The following is a 12,635-nucleotide window of genomic DNA, read 5'->3' on the forward strand; positions in this document are numbered from 1 at the left end:
GACATCAGATGCCTCTTTCACACGTTAGGGCCAACCCAAACCGTACTGTTCTGTCTCAGACATCAGATGCCTCATTCACACGTTAGGGCCAACCCAAACCGTACTGTGCTGACTCAGACATTAGATGCCTCTTTCACACGTTAGGGCCAACCCAAACCGTACTGTGCTGACTCAGACATTAGATGCCTCTTTAGGGCCAACCCAAACCGTACTGTTCTGGCTCAGACATCGGATGCCTCTTTAGGGCCAACCCAAACCGTACTGTGCTGGCTCAGATCTTTCCACATTTTCCTTTTCATCCCGGTTCTAGCCACTATTGTGGACGTGTAAACAGGCCAGCTCAGTAAAGGTTGGTTTGACTCAGTAATGGTGAAAAGCCCTTTAGACCAGGGCTCTCCAACCCTGTTCCTGGAGAGCTACCCTCCAACCCTGTTCCTGGAGAGCTACCCTCCAACCCTGTTCCTGGAGAGCTACCCTCCAACCCTATTCCTGGAGAGATACCCTCCAACCCTGTTCCTGGAGAGATACCCTCCAACCCTTTTCCTGAAAAGCTACCCTCCTGTAGGTTTTCGCTCCAACTTCATTCAGATTATCAACCAGCTAATTATTAGAATCCGGTGTGCTAGATTAGGGTTGGAGTTAAAATCTGCAGGACAGTATCTCTCCAGGAACAGGGTTGGAGTTAACCTACAGGACAGTATCTCCAGGAACAGGGTTGGAGTTAACCTACAAGACAGTATCTCTCCAGGAACAGGGTTGGAGTTAACCTACAGGACGGTATCTCTCCAGGAACAGGGTTGGAGTTAACCTACAGGATGGTATCTCTCCAGGAACAGGGTTGGAGTTAACCTACAGGACAGTATCTCCAGGAACAGGGTTGGAGTTAACCTACAAGACAGTATCTCTCCAGGAACAGGGTTGGAGTTAACCTACAGGACGGTATCTCTCCAGGAACAGGGTTGGAGTTAACCTACAGGACGGTATCTCTCCAGGAACAGGGTTGGAGTTAACCTACAGGACGGTATCTCTCCAGGAACAGGGTTGGAGTTAACCTACAAGACAGTATCTCTCCAGGAACAGGGTTGGAGTTAACCTACAGGACGGTATCTCTCCAGGAACAGGGTTGGAGTTAACCTACAGGACGGTATCTCTCCAGGAACAGGGTTGGAGTTAACCTACAGGACGGTATCTCTCCAGGAACAGGGTTGGAGTTAACCTACAGGACGGTATCTCTCCAGGAACAGGGTTGGAGTTACTGCTATAGACAATCCAGTGAATGACAAAGAGAGGTCACGTCTGGTGCTGCTACACACTAATCTGAGGTTTGATCTGCTACAGCTAGCAGCTGAGCTTTAGCTCTCACTTTTATTGAGCCTAAATTAACCCTGATTTCTAACTGACCCATTTATGTGGGTTGTTGTTTTATTTCCCAATAGATTTTGAGTCCAGCCAGACAGGGTTTCAGCTGCTCTGTTGGGGAGCAGTTTGGTAAACGAGTCTGCAGTGGTATATGTGACATATACAGAACAGATCAGGGGACTTTTTCTATTCTTGTTGTCACGAGAACGAACGAACACAAACCTCAGTATTTCACAACGTCCTGCAACACTATGGACCACAATCAAGTTAATCTCTCTCCTCCCCCCTCAGATTGCCATCTTGGAAGGAGAGATACCAAACGACTGGTTTCAGTCCAGATCACTGGAGAATCTCCTCAGGAAATCTGGAAATTAAAATTCCAAAGGACAGCTCAGAGGAAATCTCTCTCTCTTTCTCCCTCTCCACCTCCCCTGATCTGATTTGACCCAATTCGGAGGTTGATCTAAAAAACGTGACCGCCAAAATAAGCCGCTGTGTTCGTTCCGTCCCAGGTCCCTCTCGCTGCTAAGGCCAAATTCCTGGGGCAGTTGCGCTCTCTGGGGTATTGTTGGACAGAAATCTTCTGTACCCTGATACCACTGCCTGTACCCACCTAGAGGGGTACTGAGTGGGTAGTATACCCCAACCCAACCCAGAGGGGCACAGTCTCTCTCTCTCTCAGCACCACAACACCTGTCTAATACTCTGATAGGCTTTACTGAAATCATATCAGACACATGGAAACTCCACTGACTGACAACAGCTGTGTGCTGACTGGGTGTAGCCTAACATAGATATGAAAGCTTTGTGAATATAGCAAATACTTGTATTATTGTGTGTGTAGGAAGGATGTGTAGTAATGCGTAGTAATCAGTGTGTGTGCATTGGAGTAATCAGTAAGTGTTCCAGGACTAGACACTCCTTTCATTGTGCTGCATCGTGTTTCTCCTCCATGGGTACATCCTAAATGGCACACTATTCCCTATATAGTGCACCCCTATGGGCCCTAGTCAAAAGTAGTGCACTTTAAAGGGAATAGGGTGACATTTGGTAACCCAATGTAACCACAGTGATCCCTGGTCCTCCCTGTCTGTCTGTCTTCCCCCACCCCCCTAACCCAATGTAACCACAGTGATCCCTGGTCCTCCCTCCCTGTCTGTCTTCCCCCACCCCCTAACCCAATGTAACCACAGTGATCCCTGGTCCTCCCTCCCTGTCTGTCTTCCCCCACCCCCTAACCCAATGTAACCACAGTGATCCCTGGTCCTCCCTCCCTGTCTGTCTTCCCCCACCCCCCTAACCCAATGTAACCACAGTGATCCCTGGTCCTCCCTGTCTGTCTGTCTTCCCCCACCCCCTAACCCAATGTAACCACAGTGATCCCTGGTCCTCCCTCCCTGTCTGTCTTCCCCCACCCCCTAACCCAATGTAACCACAGTGATCCCTGGTGCCCTCTGTCTGTCTGTCTGTCTGTCTGTCTGTCTGTCTGTCTTCCCCCACCCCCCTAACCCAATGTAACCACACAGTGAGCCCTGGTCCTCTCTGTCTGTCTGTCTTCCCCCTCTACCTCATGGCCTGTGCAGGAGGGTAGAGGAGAGCATCCATCCACCCCAGCTAAAAGCATAGCTAAGGTCCAGTTCAGTACCCCTCCCCACCAAAGTCTCTATAGAATTGCCTAAACCAATCAGGGAGCCTAGTGTCCACCATGCTTCACTTCATGGTGAAACACGATGCATTTAAACAGATACATAGATAGACACACCCATAGCACACTCTATTAGCTAGAGGTCTATTGATATGGGATCTCATTTACCAGAGCTGTTGTCTGCCTGAACAACTAAGGTGATTTATAAGAGACTGGTCATTGCTTTTTAATCTCCACATCTCACTGGATCTCTTCAGTACTGCAGCTATAGACTCCCTGTCCCCTCCTCTTCATATATTTGGGAAGAGTGGCCCCCTCCAACACATGCACGCATTCACGCACACAGACACCCACCCCTTGACTAGACCCCCTTTACAAGACAGAACAGCAGCAGTGAGGAGTTGTAAAGGAATGCCAGTGAGTCAGTGATGCAGACAATGTGGCACTGGGCACGGTCCCCAAAACAGGGCCTCCTCTTTACCTCCGGCCCACTGACCTTTTGGCTGACCTGTGTCACCTCTCGGTAAGCCCCGCACGTGCCCCGCACGCATGCACACACATGCACACACACACACACACACACACACACGCACGCACACACACGCACACACACGCACACACACACACACACTTCAGTTTACTTCCTTCTCCTTCACCCTGTGATTCAGCACAGGACCGGACAGAACCAGCATGATGATATCATCAGTTCTGGACCACACAGAGTCACTATGGACTCAGTCTCTACCTGACCTGGTGAGGAGGTGGTAGGGAGGAGGAGGAGGGGAGGAGGAACGGGGAGGCTGAAGGAGAACAAGCTCTGTGTTTGTCTGGGGAGGTGTGGGACAGTGAATGGGTGGATGGCAGGAGAACACAGAAGCTGTGGGAAGAGTCAGTGGGATGATCACAGATCCCCTTTGTGTGTAGAACAGAGTATGTCAGCGGAGCGAGGAGTGTAGCGTGCCCATTTTGACTGGAGCGTGGAGCGAGTTTCCCAAAGGCAGGAGTGTCGGCCTTCTCGCCCGCTCCAATTTCGCTCCAGTAGTGCTCACTTCACCAGCTCAGGGCATGTCCGGCCCAGCATGCATTTGTAGGCTACTAGTGTTCTGCTATAGCCCCTTGCTTTAGCTACTGTCATAGAGTTAGCTAAATATTTTCATAAAGAAATGGATAAAACACACAGGTGCTAAATCAAGGTGACTTACAAAGATGAGGACCAAGAGAGGGAGTGTGGTGATGTAGGGTCCACAACTAAATAATCAGTGTGGAATCTGAAAAGACACGTATCCCGAAAGCATAATGGTGTACTTACTACGTGCACATGCTAAAAGAAAGGAACGAGGTGGATAGATAACTAAGTGTGTCATTGTAGCAAAGTATTTATTTTTCATTTAATTTGTCATTCATTTTAAGTAAGTCACAATCTATATGCACAATTTATAGACTATAATGATTTAATACAACTAAATGTTGTTTAAATGCTGAGCACTTTATGTCCCTGCCAGTCTAGTGTGTCGCTCGCAAATGCTTCACAATGTATTTCTTTGGATGCTATAGTCTTGAAATAATATAAATAATATAGCCTAAGTAATTCATGTTCGTTCCTTCTTAGGCTCCCTGTCTGGCTCCTGACCTATTTAGAGTGTTTAAATGCTGTTTAATTTGACCTGTAGCCTATTTGAAATGATGAGCTCTTCTTACAGTCACTGTTTCATGTTGTTTATTATAATACTTTTCATTCAAATCATATAGTTTGGTTTCAATACTTCAAAACCAAATGGTAGGTCCAGGTAGTCACAAAAGTAGATGGGTGTTTTTGTGATTTTAATGACTGGAATGGCAGTTTTTTTTTGTGAGCGAGGAGCGGTTTTTAGCGGAGCGGTTGGAAAGGATGTGGAGCGCCATGAGTGAGGAGCCGGATATCTTTTATATTTAAAATAAAATAAAAAATGTGTGTAGTTTTTACCCCTTTTCATGATATCCAATTGGTAGTTACAGTCTTGTCCCATCGCTGCAACTCCCCTACGGACTCAGGAGAGGCGAAGGTCGAGAGCCATGCTTCTGAGGAGCGGGATTTCTGACCGCTCAACTCCGCTCACATACTCTGGTGTAGAAGATCTGTCAGGACAGTGACATTCCTTCAACAAGGAAAGTTCCGCTAAGTTCCGTACCCTTGGCTCTAGGGGCTTTCTTTTTCTCAGTCCCAGGAACATTTATGTAGCCTGGTCCCAGACCTGTTTGTGCTTTCTTACCAACCACTAGCCTGGTCCCAGACCTGTTTGTGCTTTCTTACCAACCACTAGCCTGGTCCCAGATCTGTTTATGTTTATTTTTTTAAATGTTTTAATTTAACCTTTATATAACTAGGCAAGTCAGTTAAGAACAAATTCTTATTTACAATGACGGCCTACACCGGCTAAACCCGGACGATGCTGGGCCAATTGTGCGCCGCCCTATGGGACTCCCAATCACGGCCGGATTGTGATACAGCCTGGAATCGAACCAGGGGGTCTGTAGTGACGCCTCAAGCACTGAGATGCAGTGACTTAGACCACTGCGCCACTCGGGAGCCAACCATAGCACAAACAGATCTGGGACCAGGCTAACATTTCTGACCAATACCAAAGCAGAGCTGAATTCCCCCTCACAACACCACCACTGTCCAAAAAAACCCTACAGACCATGTTATAGTGTGGTATCATCTTATACCCTGGTATAATGTAGCGGAACCTGAACTAACCACCATTTTACAACTTGCTCATAAAAGCCTGGATTCTAACTTAACCCCCCAGTGCTCGTAACAGGATAGTATTGTATTGTATTGAGTAGCAGGTCCATCGTTCATCAGGATTGTATTGATCTGACTTAGAAGCATTATCTCCAGCCTGGCTGATGTTATTACTGCAGCAATGAAAATGGATTGTGTGTGTGTGTGTGTGTGGTGTGTGTGTGTAAACACACGCATGCATACACATGCACACACAAACACGCATGCTCACACACGCATGTTTACACATGCAGACATGTATACTAATAGGCCTACATACAAACACACACACACACACACACATTAAAATGGTACAGAGTTTAATTTTGTATTGGCTTTTAAAGAAAGTGTTCACAAACACACCACACACAGACCCAATGAATTAAATGCTACTGATAGCTTATAATTACAATAATCACATTTTGACAAATCAAAAATAACTAACCTGGGTGAACAATCCTTAAAAGTATGTCAGCTCTGTCTTTTCCAAAAAACTCCTATCTTCCTCTCCTCCCCCTCTCCTATCCCCTGGGCACCTCACTCTCTTTTCAGAGATGAAAGATAGAATAAATCCCTGTGTCTGTCAATCAGCTAGTCCGGGCTGTTGAGGCTAGCGACAGCATTGCCAGCGAGGGAGAGAGGGAGTGAGGCAGCCGGCTCCTCCAGCAGACGAGAAAGAGAGAGGCGCTGTCTGTCTACCCTACTGTACCACACAGCACTCACTACACAGCCTGCCTGCTCCAAGCACACAGCCAGCCACAGTCCATCTGGAGACTGGAGAGAAACACTTACTCACGCACCCCTCTCTCTCTCTCTCTCTCTCCCTCCCTCTCCCTCCTTCCCATCCCCATCCCTCCCTCCCTCCCTCCCTCTCGCTCAGTCCCTCGCTTGCTCTCTCGCTCCCTCTCTCTCTCTCTCTCCTCTGCCGTGGCTATCATTAACATACAGGCTCCACCCAGTGGCCATTCTCTATTCCTTCTCTTCTTCTTCCTTTATTCTCCTCCGCCTGTCTCTGTCTCTTCCCCCCACTCACACTGAAACACACACAGTTCTTCATCTGATAAGGTACAGTCTTCAGGCATAACAAGCTCAAACTTGTATTCAGTTCTTAAGAAGAGATCCAACAGGTAAATATGGGGCCTTTCAACACAACAAACGTGACTGTTATGTATGAATGTATGTTCCATGATATCATAACACTGTACTGACAGTTATCAAAGTACAATCTCCGTGGCTATGACAATCTCCTACTCTGTGATACTGCGATGAAGAATGCATGAATACATTTATAAATACAAGAGGAATCGTGCTTGAAAGTGAATGCATAATGTCCTTGTTTGACTAGTGACTCTGTGAAGTCATCTCTTACCATCTCTAGAGGGACAGTGAGTGGGCACTAGGCTACATGAGCTCTTGTTGTGAGTCAGGCCTATGAGTCTGGGCTTCTGTCACCAGTCTGAGTCATAGCTACGTACTCTACCGTCTCAGAGAGATGGAGAGAGACAGAGAGAGAGAGGAGACGGAGAGAGAGAGAGACGGAGAGAGAGAGAGAGACGGAGAGAGAGAGAGAGATGGAGACGGAGAGAGAGAGAGAGAAAGAGAGACGGAGAAAGAGAGACGGAGAGAGAGAGCGAGAGACAGAGAGAGAAAGAGAGAGAGAGAAAGAGAGAGAGAGACGGAGAGAGAGAGAGAAAGAGAGACGGAGAAAGAGAGATGGAGAGAGACCGAGAGACGGAGAGAGAGAGCGAGAGACAGAGAGAGAAAGAGAGATGGAGACGGAGAGAGAGAGAGAGAAAGAGAGACGGAGAAAGAGAGACGGAGAGAGACCGAGAGACGGAGAGAGAGAGCGAGAGACAGAGAGAGAAAGAGAGAGAGAGACGGAGAGAGAGAGCGAGAGAGACGGAGGCGGAGAGAAAGAGAGACCGAGAGAGAGACCTCCCATATTAACCAGTGCTAGCTGGATGAGTCGGCTTGAGCCACTCTGAAGTCCCTGATTCCCACTCTCTGGCTCAATCCCAAATCGGCCCCTAAACCCTATGCCTTATGCACTTGTGGAGACCTAAGAGAGGATTTAACAGGTGTAGTTAATATGATGACAGCTTCACCATGCCCTCTGATAGGCTATGTGGAAGTTTCACCATATTGCTTATACCAGTCAAATCCTCTCAGATCTCCACAAGTGCATAGGGCGTAGGGTTTAGGGGTCGATTCTGTGTTCACTTCCCCTTCCTCTTCCTGTGTCTCTACTGTTGTGATGAGACTTGGGGTCAGCCAACTGAAACAGCTCCGCAGTGAGGGGGAAAGAGAGCAAAGCTAGCTGGCTGATCTCAGGTCTGTCCCAAACCTGAACCGGCGTTGACTAAGAAGTGACTATACACAGTGAGATGATGAAAAAAGTCATATCACAACTTTGATATAAAGGCTCCTACAGTGGTTTATATGCACACAAAACAGATCCTTCTGGGGCCTTCATCAATAGCTAGTCATTAGCCCCCTAGGAGCTCTCCTTTAAAGGGAAACTTCTAAATGTTTCTATTTCATATTCACCATCTCCAGCACCACCCCAACATAACACTTATCTTCCTCTATCTTTTTTACTACAAGACATAGAAACGCGCCATTTTCACATACTGTATGTTGATGTTGGGGTGGTGCTGGAGATGATGAATATGAAGTTGAAACATTTTGAAGTTTCCCTTTAAGGTTTACAGGATCATAATGATTTACTCACTAGCTAGAGATGTGGTCTTATGATCCAGCCCATGGGGTTTCAACTGGGCCAGAGGAAATTACTCTAGCTGACCTATATGAGAAAGGAACTTCTAAGGGTATGTGTGTTTGTTTGTGTGTGCTTGTTTGTGTGTGCTTGCGTATGTGTGTCCGTGCGAGCCCCTACGTATACGTTTGTGTTATCATGTGTACGGTGCCTATCAGAACCGGTGCTCTACTCTGGTACAGGGGGAGCAGCAGTAGAACCGGTGCTCTACTCTGGTACAGGGAGAGCAGCAGTAGAACCGGTGCTCTACTCTGGTACAGGGAGAGCAGCAGTAGAACCGGTGCTCTACTCTGGTACAGGGAGAGCAGCAGTAGAACCGGTGCTCTACTCTGGTACAGGGAGAGCAGCAGTAGAACCGGTGCTCTACTCTGGTACAGGGGGGAGCAGCAGTAGAACCGGTGCTCTACTCTGGTACAGGGGGAGCAGCAGTAGAACCGGTGCTCTACTCTGGTACAGGGGGAGCAGCAGTAGAACCGGTGCTCTACTCTGGTACAGGGAGAGCAGCAGTAGAACCGGTGCTCTACTCTGGTACAGGGGGAGCAGCAGTAGAACCGGTGCTCTACTCTGGTACAGGGGGAGCAGCAGTAGAACCGGTGCTCTACTCTGGTACAGGGGGAGCAGCAGTAGAACCGGTGCTCTACTCTGGTACAGGGGGAGCAGCAGTAGAACCGGTGCTCTACTCTGGTACAGGGGGAGCAGCAGTAGAACCGGTGCTCTACTCTGGTACAGGGGGAGCAGCAGTAGAACCGGTGCTCTACTCTGGTACAGGGGGAGCAGCAGTAGAACCGGTGCTCTACTCTGGTACAGGGTGAGCAGCAGTAGAACCGGTGCTCTACTCTGGTACAGGGGGAGCAGCAGTAGAACCGGTGCTCTACTCTGGTGCAGGGGGAGCAGCAGTAGAACCGGTGCTCTACTCTGGTACAGGGGGAGCAGCAGTAGAACCGGTGCTCTACTCTGGTACAGGGAGAGCAGCAGTAGAACCGGTGCTCTACTCTGGTACAGGGGGAGCAGCAGTAGAACCGGTGCTCTACTCTGGTACAGGGGGAGCAGCAGTAGAACCGGTGCTCTACTCTGGTACAGGGGGAGCAGAAGTAGACTGGGCCTCTCTGCTAAACCAACACACACAACATAAACATCCTGACATCCTGGAAGGGGTGTTAGTGAAGGAGGAGACTAGAGAACCCTCCCCCCCCACCCCCCACACACACACACGTCACTTCCTGCCAGGCTGATTGGGAGCTCTGCTGGCTTCCTGTTGTGCCCGTTTCTCAGAGCTCTGAGGCGGAGAGAAAGCGCAGAGTGAGAGGCAGTCAGTCAACGCCCTGACTGTGGGAAAGGTGTAGTGCACCCCACCCCAACACAACCTCCTCCTCCTTCATGACCACTGTCCTTCACCCTCCACTCTGAGAGAAGCAGGATCCGTTTGGTTTTCCAGTATCCACACTTGCAAATGACGTAGAATGAAGATATGTGTTATGTATTGTATGCTAGTATAATGGATCACAGGCTGAGATGTGTCATGTCCAGACTATAGTCATTAGTCAGACTCTGACCCCAAAGCCAACCAACAATGCTTCACACAACTGTCTGGGCCAGCATCATCACATCACTTCCATCTCTAACATGGTTTCTATGGTCTCTCTTCCTCCTGCTCCCTTTCATAGTCTCTCTTTCACACACACAAGGACACACAGACAGACACATAGACACACACAGACACACAGACAAACAGACACAGACACACAGACATACAGACACACAGACAGACACACACAGACAGAGTCATCTATTTTTCCAGTCACTTCCGAGCACACAATAGAGATCACATCAGTGAATACTGTGGGTAGGCACTCTAGCATGCACCGCTCTATAGATAATGGATTAAAAAAACATCCTTTCACTTTTATCTCCCTCTCCCACAGCCCAAACAAATCAAGTGCAAATAATGTTCCTAGAATTACACAACCAAAGCATGGGCAGCCTAGCCACCACATTTGAATGGCACATTTACAGAGTTCTTGAAATGCTTTGCTACAGATATCACAACAAAACTGACGCTTAGCAGCAGTACTGCAGCCATTACAGGCTGTAACACTGGGCCCCATTAACAGCCCTCAGTGCCTTCTGCTGTCCTGACAAAAATGAAAGCCTGTTGCTACCTGCTGTAGAAGACAAGGAGAGAGAGAGAAGAGGAAGGAAAGAGCTGGTTTGGTTCCGTTGAGCCCTCCTGCGTCCAATGTGACTGCCTGAGAGAAAGGGGCCACTCATGGGGAAATGTTATCAGCACAGTAACCAGGCTAGAGACATAGGCTCCGTCCAAATGGCATCCTATTCCCATTTTAGTGCACTACTTTTGAACGGTTTGCTGCACTCACAAAACAAATATTAGACAGCAAGGCTCTTGATCCGGAGGGGATTCTCTGCTCTTACCAAGAGGAGCTTGATTGCAAGAAGCTAACCACTTAGCTAGATAACTAGCTACTAACTTAGCAAACCAAATGCACAACTGCAGAGCATTTAGCACATTTTAGACAGTTAACTTAATAGTTATATGATATCTAGCAGGCAAACATTTAGTTGTGAAATCCATACTGTAACTACATCACCTGGCGCGTGCTGCACAACAGTGAGTGACTCACAAGGCTCCGGTCTCTCGTCGTTCTGTGCTTGTAGACAAACAACGTAACTGGGGACTACCGGTAAGCTTCATAACAGTGTTTCCTCTGGAAAATGTGTAGCAGTTGGGAGAAAAGGTCAAGCTCAGTTCTGGTAACTCTTTAATGCTGACACCATCTAATAATTTCCACCTCCAGAAATGAGGCCAATAACATATTGGTAAAAGTATTTGTTAAGTCAGGAGAACAAAAAGGCAGTCGCTGGGGTTCAGTCAGTCAGAGGGGATCAGTCAGTCAGTCAGAGGGGATCAGTCAGTCAGTCAGAGGGGATCAGTCAGTCAGTCAGAGGGGATCAGTCAGTCAGTCAGAGGGGATCAGTCAGTCAGTCAGAGGGGATCAGTCAGTCAGTCAGAGAGGTTCAGTCAATCAGTCAGAGGGGTTCACAGTTTCTCTAGCAGGATTAATAATGATGTGAATTGGGCTAAAACTGCTAATTAAAACTGCCCACAGTCTCACCAAGCCATAGATGAAAAGAAAATGAAACAATACAGGTAAAATGAAGGCCTACTCTTTCCACTACAGACATCAAAGGCGACGGGGTCTTTTATTTTGGGATTTTTATAGGAAAATAACACATTTAATGGTTATGACTAAAGGAAATTGTTAGCCTAATAAGAGGGGGATCTTGCTTATAAAAGTATTGACCGAAATTATACCCAAAGAACAACGCCTTGATATGGCTGATCTCTTTAGAAGAACAACGCCTTGATATGGCTGATCTCTTTAGAAGAACAATGCCTTGATATGGCTGATCTCTTTAGAAGAACAACGCCTTGATATGGCTGATCTCTTTAGAAGAACAACGCCTTGATATGGCTGATCTCTTTAGCAAAACAGCGCCTTGATATGGCTGATCTCTTTAGCAGAACAACACATTGATATGGCTGATCTCTTTAGAAGAACAATGCCTTGATATGGCTGAGCTCTTTAGAATGTATGGTAGTACTTAACATGAAGTTCCTCTTATAAAACTGTGATTGCTCTTGTAATAACATTATGTGACATTGTGATTTATTAGTAATGGCATTGTAATGGAGCTGTTTTGTTATTACCCAGGTGGAATAAGACATAGATTAAAGAATAATCCTAATTCCTCGTGTAATTACTAAACCTACCCAACTCCATTACAACTTACTATGCAACAAAAACATGAATGCAATATCGTTACTAAAGTACTGAGCATTATTACACATATATAAGATCACTTTAGGCTCTTGCTAAGTGTTACTGAATGTGCCAACTGTCTCCTTTGTTGATGAAACTGCAAGGCTGCAGTCAATCACCTGTTGCTAGTGAACAGACCTTTATAGTGGTTTAATTCACTGCAAAGTGACACTAAACACAAGGACCCAACAGTTGAACAACAAGATCCTGTTAAACCAGAATAATATATCAAATGTGCAGGTAATCTATAGA

General features: G+C 47.2%; 1 protein-coding gene across 4 annotated transcripts in view; it reads right to left on the reverse strand.

Moving 5' to 3' along the window:
• The window catches only part of LOC121568703 (cytohesin-1), a 99,215-nt gene that overhangs the window by 33,164 nt on the left and 53,416 nt on the right, over positions 1–12,635 (reverse strand). Inside the window, exon 1 of one of the 4 annotated variants that reach the window (XM_041879100.2) lies at positions 6,214–6,522. The exons of the other annotated variants lie outside the window; for them this stretch is intronic. The gene's annotated coding sequence lies outside the window, so the exon portion shown is untranslated. Of the gene's footprint in view, positions 1–6,213; positions 6,523–12,635 lie in introns of those variants that run through there. 4 annotated transcript variants of the gene reach the window in all.

Source organism: Coregonus clupeaformis, unplaced genomic scaffold (genome assembly GCF_020615455.1).
Source record: "Coregonus clupeaformis isolate EN_2021a unplaced genomic scaffold, ASM2061545v1 scaf0164, whole genome shotgun sequence".
Lineage (NCBI taxonomy): Eukaryota > Metazoa > Chordata > Actinopteri > Salmoniformes > Salmonidae > Coregonus > Coregonus clupeaformis.